This window comes from Aquarana catesbeiana, linkage group LG03 (genome assembly GCF_042186555.1).
Source record: "Aquarana catesbeiana isolate 2022-GZ linkage group LG03, ASM4218655v1, whole genome shotgun sequence".
In the NCBI taxonomy this organism is placed as follows: Eukaryota; Metazoa; Chordata; class Amphibia; order Anura; family Ranidae; genus Aquarana; species Aquarana catesbeiana.
The window spans coordinates 497,338,465-497,346,193 of NC_133326.1; the positions used below are offsets into that span (position 1 = coordinate 497,338,465).

The 7,729-nt window shown below is 49.2% G+C and overlaps 1 pseudogene; it reads left to right on the forward strand.

The window, feature by feature from the left end:
• Positions 1-7,222: 7,222 nt before the first annotated feature.
• LOC141135915 (5S ribosomal RNA) lies at positions 7,223-7,341 on the forward strand (annotated as a pseudogene).
• The last annotated feature ends 388 nt before the right edge of the window (positions 7,342-7,729 follow it).

Sequence of the window (7,729 nt, forward strand, 5' to 3'; positions counted from 1 at the left end):
TACAGAGTGGGGAGAACACTGGTACACAAATTGGCATATATGTTCCCCCCAGCCTCAGCGTATTGCCAATTTGTCTCCAGTGGTAATGAGGATGGAGGAGATGATGATGAGGTCACTGACTCGACTTGGGTGCCAGATAGAGCAGAAGAGGAAAGTGAGGGTGAGGCACAACCCTAACAAGACAGTCATCATGGAAGAGTAGAGAGCAACCACCCTATTCCATCACATTGTGGAGCTGTTATCTCCCGGCCCACTTCTCACGGCTCAGCTGTCTGGGCCTTTTTTAGTACATGTGCAGCCGATCGCCATGTTGCTGTTTGCAAACTTTGTCTCAAGCACATCAAGTGTGGCAAAAACACCAACCATTTGGATACCACATACTTTACAAGGCATTTGACTTCTCACCACTCAGTCCATTGGCAAGAGCACCTAAAAGCCACACAAATGGAGCACAAATCTGTCCCTCCTCCTTACTCACCTGTCTGTCCCTGCTATACCTCATGACCTCTCAGCAGCCACCCACTAACAGGGATGATGGTATAGCGCAGGGTGTCCCAGGTCCAGTGGCGTCACTAGGGTTGGTGTCGCCTGGTGCAGTAATACATGGTGTCACCCCCCACCCCCGGCACTAAGCAGGCTAGTGCGTCGGTGCGGCTCTCCCCCCTTAACCTACCAAAATGTATGGAGCTGGGATGGGATTTGGGGGGTGGATGGAGCCAGGATGGGATCAGGGGATGGATGGAGACAGGATGGGATCGGGGGGATGGATGGAGCTGGGATAGGATCAGGGGAAATGGATGGAGCGGGTATGGGATCAGGGGGGTAAATGGATGGAGCGGGTATGGGATCAGGGGGGTAAATGGAGCGGGTATGGGATCAGGGGGGATGGATGGACCCGGGATGGGTTCAGGGGGGATGGATGGAGCCGGGATGGGATCAGGGGGATGGATGGAGCCGGGATGGGATCAGGATCGGGGGGTGGATGAAGCGGGTATGGGATCAGGGGAATGGATGGAACAAGTATGGGATCAGGGGGGATGGATGGAGCTGGGATGGGAATGGATGGAGCTGGGTTGAGATCAGAGGGAATGGATGGAGCGGGGATAGGATCAGGGGGATGGATGGAGCTGGGATAGGATCAGGGGGGATGGATGGAGGGGTATGGATGGATCGGGGATGGGATCAGGGGGGTGGATGGAGCGCGTATGGGTTCAGGGGGGATGGATGGAGCGCGTATGGGTTCAGGGGGGATGGATAGAGCCGGGATGGGATCGGGGGGTTGGATGGAGCCGGGATGGGATCGGGGGGTTGGATGGAGCCGGGATGGCTCAAATGCCATCTGTGGCTACTGCAAAGGCCAAAGTAAAAAGTGTTATCAGAAGTAGTTTGTAAGTACAGAGTGCCAGAATCTACAGACAGTAACAGAGGAAATCATTTTTATAGGAGAGTCCTTACTAGAAGTTGTGAGGTTTTATTTTTACACTCCCTATTGTCTACAATGTAGCGGAAAAAGTAGAGTTATGCCGTGTACACACGAGTGGGCTTTCCGGCATACTTGGTCGCCGGACAATCCGATCGTGTGTAGGCTTCAGCTGACTTTTTTTCCCCAAAAGTCCGCCGGACCTAGATTTGAAATGTTTGTTTTAAATCTTTCCGACGGAAAGTCCGTTCGTCTGTATGCTGGTCCGACGGAAAGCCCGCTCGTCTGTATGCTGGTCTGACGGAAAGCCCGCTCGTCTGTATGCTGGTCCGACGGAAAGCCTACTCGTCTGTATGCTGGTTCGACGGAAAGCCAGCTCGTCTGTATGCTGGTCCGACGGACCAGATGCGACGCAACTGCAGGGTATTGCATCTCGCGCTCGCTGCAATAGGAAAAATTAATTTTCCTATTGCGGTGAGCTCGGGGCATACCAGGTCCTTAGGTCTGGTATGGATTTTAAAGGGAACCCCCTACGCTGAAAAAACGGCATGGGGGCACGCAGCCCGGCCGGTCAGGAAAGGGGGTGGGGACGAGCGAACACCCCCCCTCCTGAACCGTACCAGGCCACATGCCCTCAACATGGGGGGTGGGTGCTTTGGGGGCTGTGACTTATATAGGCGGAGACCCCACCACCTTATGCCGTCACAGTCCCTGGGCATGCTGGGACTGTGATGTTTTAGGGGGTGTAGTCAACATCACCCGGTGACCACGCCCCCTAAAACGTCACAGTCCCAGCATTCCCAGGGACTGTGACGGCATAATGGGGCGGGGTCTCCGCCTATATAAGTCACAGCGGAGCGCTCAGAGAGCAGTCCAACCGGAGAGACCGTTGTGTCAACATCTGGAGAAGAGAAGAGGGAAGAAGCCAAGAAGCCAGAAGTCCGGGCCTCCGCTGGCAAAAGAGCGGCATGAAGACAGCGGAGGAGCCGGCAGAAGAACTGGAACACCGGGAGAAGAGGCCAGAGAGAGCGGAGAAGAACCAACCGGACGCCGGGAGAAGAGGAACCGGAGGGACCCCCAAAGCCGGAGGAAGACCCCCCCCGGAGCTGTCTAATAAATTATTTTAAAAACCTGTGTAGTGTGTTTTATTATTGACACTTTTTCCCTAGGTAAATGGATAGGGGTACCATGTACCCCATACTCATTCATATAGGGTGGGGGGCCGGGATCTGGGGGCCCTCTTATAGGGGGCTCCCGGATTCCGATAAGCCCCCCGCCTGCAGACCCCAACAACCAACGGCCAGGGTTGTCGGCCCTTGTCCTCATCAACATGGGGACAAGGTGCTTTGGGTGGAGGGGCCCCGCAGGGCGCCCCCCCTCCCCCAAAGCACCCACCCCCCATGTTGAGGGCATGCGGCCTGGTACGGTTCAGGAGGGGGGGGGCGCTCGCTCATCCCCACCCCCTTTCCTGACCGGCCGGGCTGCATGCTCGGATCGGGGTCTGGTATGAATTTTAGGGGGGACCCCACGCCGTTTTTTCGGCGTAGGGGGTTCCCTTTAAAATCCATACCAGACTTAAGGGCCTGGTATGCCCCGCGACAGGGCTCGCAAGGTGTTAATATTGCCGATAAAAGCGGCGAGATTGACTTCCTTTTCTAGTCCCGTCGTACCGGAGTCATGTTCAAAATGAACGGACTTGTCCGTGTGTGGGCAAGTCCGTTCATTCTGAAAGTCCGCCGTAAGTCCGTCGGAAAGACGGGCGGACCTAGCCTGCCGGAAAGTCCGGTCGTGTGTAGGCAAGTCCGTCCGTTCAGGTAGTCCGCCGGAAAGACCGTTGGACCAAGTCTGCTGGAAAGTCCGCTCGTGTGTACGAGGCATAAGAAACTAGAAAAATTTTGCCTGAATGTTTTTTCTTATATTTTATCAAGCCCCTAAGGGGATGTTGGACTCTCTCCCTATGGGATTTGGTTTGGGAGTGTGTTACTCACTTGCTTATATTTTGTCTCAGCAGCTGAAGTCCTCCATTCGGATTTCACAGAGAATGTTGCTGATCTTTTAAGGTTTTTGACAAACTCATTTATGTGTTTTCTCCCCAATTCCAGATCCTAAAAGTTTGGAAGGATCCAAAACTAAAGCGAGGTGACTTGTGGATTGTTAAGAGACATTTATATATAAGGAAATGTTTGGAGACTCATGAGATTCATTTCATGTACAGTTGTGCAAAACTTGAAAGAAAAGTTATCTAGATCCACACCAGACACTGCAAAAATGACTAAATTAAAGAAATATCTGTGTTTGATTTGTTTCCCCCTTTGAATCACAGTCTAGGGTACTATTTATTCAAATACTAATTGTAAGGGATATATATATATAATGTTTTCAGTACCTGTTTGCATTCTTTCGAGTCCTGATTAGAATTAGCCTGCCTATGTTACGCCCCTTGTTACCATAAATGTACAATTATAATATTAATGTGATACCTACGTAATCATGTGTATAAAAACCTTCAATTGCGTCATAATAAGGCAGAACAGTTATTTGGAAAGATGCGGAGTGTATCTTTTGTGTCTCTTCCCTACTGCAGTAATTATTATTAATTTGGAATCACTAATCAATATGAGGATAGGATTTGCCTATCAATAAAATGTCCAGATCAGGTGGAGGAGGGTACCCTCCCCTCAGTTTCTGTGTTACACTGCATTGCTTGCTACAGAACTGATAAGTCATGGAATCGGGTAGGGTTATAGGAGTACAACCTATAAATCTGGTTTTCATTAAACCAGTTTATAGGTTCCCCCTGAACGTCCACCCTGAACAGATGGAGAGAGAATGCCTTTTCTTAATTGTACATCACAGGACACAGAGCCATAGTAATTACTATATGGGTTTTAGGCCACCTTCAGGTGATGGACACTGGCAAACCCTAAGACAGGAAGTCCACTCCCTATATAACCCCTCCCACTACTAGTAGTACCTCAGTTTTTTCACCAGTGTCTTGGGTGTTGGTCATGAGTAAAGATGTGCTGTGCTGAGCTTCACTGGTGCAATCCTTGCTGGGGCTATCTATGCAGCCGGATCCATTCAAAGTGTCTTTTTAGGCCGAATTGAATGGTACCCAGGCCTCATGCCAGAAGAAACAAGGTTTAGCCCGTAACGCTTTTCTTTCTAGAGAGCTAGACCCCGGGATCCAGTGATTTTGTTTTTTTCAGCCTTAAGTTTTTTCTGGCGGGGTGTTTTACGGGTCCAGGAGTGTGCCCCAGTTTCTGAAGGTTTTTTAAACGGAGCCCACCATGAGAGGTGAAGACTGGGTCTGTTGTTTTACCAAAGGAAACCCTGCGGCGGGAAAGGTAAGTGGAGACTTCTAAAGTATTTTAAAGTTTCTTGTGAATTGTCTCCTTTAACCAGTTGCCGCCCGCCCACCGTCATATGACAGAGGGGCGGTGCAGGACTTGTTCTGGGCCGCCGTCATATGATGGCCGCTGTCGCGCACCAGCAGCGATCGCGGCCACACCGTGTTGCTAGGACACGGGGCGACACCAATCTGTGTAAAGAGCCGCATCCGCAGCTCTTTAACCATGTGATCAGCTGTGTCCATTCACTGCCGGTCACATGTAAACATGGAGATGCCGGAAATCGGCTCTCCTCGCCTCACACTGACAGAGTACGAGGAGAGGAGAGCCGATCAGCGGCATCTCCTCACAGGGGGCCAACTAGGGAAGTAATCAGGGCACTGATCATCAGTGCCCTGATTACAAGATATAAATAAAGTGCAACAAATCAATAAAATGCCATGCCCACCAATGCCAGCATACAGTGCCCACCAATGCCAGTGATCAGAGCCCACCAGTGGCAGCAATCATTGCCCACACTGCCCACAAGTGCCACAAATCAGTGCCCATTAGCCATGCCAGTCAATGCTGGCAATTAGTGCCATCTATCAGTGCTGCCCATCACTGCTGTCCATCAATGCCCATCTGTACCGCCTATCCATGCCGCCTCTCAGTGCCCACCAGTGCCACCTATCAGTGCCCATCAGTGCCGCCTATCAGTGCTCATCAATGCCACATATCAGTGCCACCTATCAGTGCCCATAAGTGTGGCATATTAGTGCCTTCTTATCAGTGCCACCTCATCAGTACCCATAAGTGCCGCCTCATCAGTGCCCATAAGTGCCACCTCATCAATGCCCACCAGTTAAGCCTATCAGTTCCCATTAGTGCCGCCTCATCAGCGCACATCAGTGAAGGCGAAAAATTACTTTGTTACAAAATTTACTGACAGAAAAAAGTAAAAAAATATTTTTTTCAAAATTTTTGATCTTTTTTTTTTTTTGTGATAAAATAAAAAACCCAGCAGTGATTACATACCAGCAAAAGAAAGCTCTGTGAAGAAAATGATAAAAAATTTGTTTGGGTACAGTGTAGTATGACCGCGCAATTGTCATTCAAAGTGCGACAGCGATGAAAGCTGAAAAATGGCTTGGGCAGGAAGGGGGTGTTTGTGCCTGGTAGGCAAGTGGTTAAAAAGTAAATGTTGTCATGCCTAAAAGTCACTACTGGGGGCTGTATAGAGCACGTACCTTATCATGATTTCTCAGATCATGATGACAGATCTCTCTCCGGCTAGCAGTCACAGGACTCTGGTAAGATGTTGGGGGAGGGGATTTCTCTAAAAAATACCCGCCACCCGGACAAAAGCTCTCCCCCTCTTTCTGAGTAGAGGGAGAAGCAGAACGATCGGCAGATACCGCTCCGTTCTCCACCTCCTCTGTACGGCGGTTTGTCACAGGGGACCGTGAAGGCTTATGACTCCTCTTCTGAGGAGTCAAATACGGAAGGATCAGCTTCACAATCTGAAAGATTGCTGGTGAAATTCTTACTGAATTTGTCCACTCCACTTTTTTTGCTACTCTTCATTGAGTCGGTTGATATGCCCACTTTCTTGTTTGGGTTCACTAAAGCCTCCTCAAGCTGCGCATGCCTTTCCTGTCCATTCATTGCTGAAAAGGCTTATGTATTCTGAGTGGGATCACCCACATAAACATTTTTTTCCTCCTATAAAGTTATAACACTTTTCCCTATGGAGGAAAAATTCACTATGATGTGGGATACCAGCATTTGTCATTGCTATATCCTCTGTGAATGAAAATTTGACTTGTCCGATAGACAATGCTCAAATGCTTAGGGATCCAACGGATAAAAAGTTGGAAATTCCTCTTAAAAAAAAAAAAAAAAAAAAAAAAAACACTTTTTTTTCTGATGTCTCAACCTGTGCTAGCAGCAAATGGTGTATGTCAATCCTTGAGAGACCAGTCTGAACAGGTGCTCAAGGTTATTCCTGATCAGCAGGCCCAGGATTTAGCCGAGTTACCAGCGGCATTATGTTTGGCAATAGACGCCATGAGAGGTTCTATTCTTCAAGCCTCGCGCCTTATGCTTGGCTGGTGCATTAGCATAGAATCTTATGGTTGAAAAATTTCTCAGCCGAAGCGTCATGCAAAGCTCCTGGCTAGTTTTCCTTTTCACGGTGAATGGCTGTTGAGAGATGATTTGGATAAATACATCCAAAACATTTTTAGTAGAAAAAGTATCCTTTTGCTACTTTGGAAGAGGAGTAAACGTATTTCATTTAAACAAGCTCCTTCTCCAGTGCCAGGAGCATCTGCTTCCAGGCAGTCACAACAGCCTCCGCCATCAAGTTCAAGAAGGAAACTGAAGCCCCCTTATGAGGGGGCACCCCAGCTCGCTCAAGTGGAGGGAAGATTTCCGCAGTTCTCAAGGGTCTGGAAGGAAGAGTGTCGGAGCCTACAGCCACATTACCCTGAAAGCGCCCAATCTCGCCTGATCTCAGAGGCTAAGCAGGGTCAGGCCTGGTCAGTACCTGGATGGGAGACCGCCTAGGAATGCCAGGTGCCGTAGGCTGCAGATGTGTGACTTCCTCAATAACTCTAGGGTACAAACCTGAGTTCCGAAGGTCCCTGTCTCCTCGTTTTCTCAGACTCCAGAGGAAAAGAAGTCTCTCTTTCGAGTATTGGACCATCTTTTTGTCTCAAAAGATTGATCTTAGTGGTTCCCATGCAAGAGCAGGGATTGGGGTTTTATTTAAACCTTTTCACGGTACCAAAACCAAATGAGTATGTCAGACCCATTCTAAATCTCAAATATCTAAACCGGTTCTGAATATCCGCTCTTTCCGCATGGAGTCAATCCGATCAGTGGTCACCGTCCTACAAGGTGGAGAACTTCTGGCGTCAATAGACATCAGGGATGCATACCTCCATGTACCTATATTTCCCACTCACCAGAAATA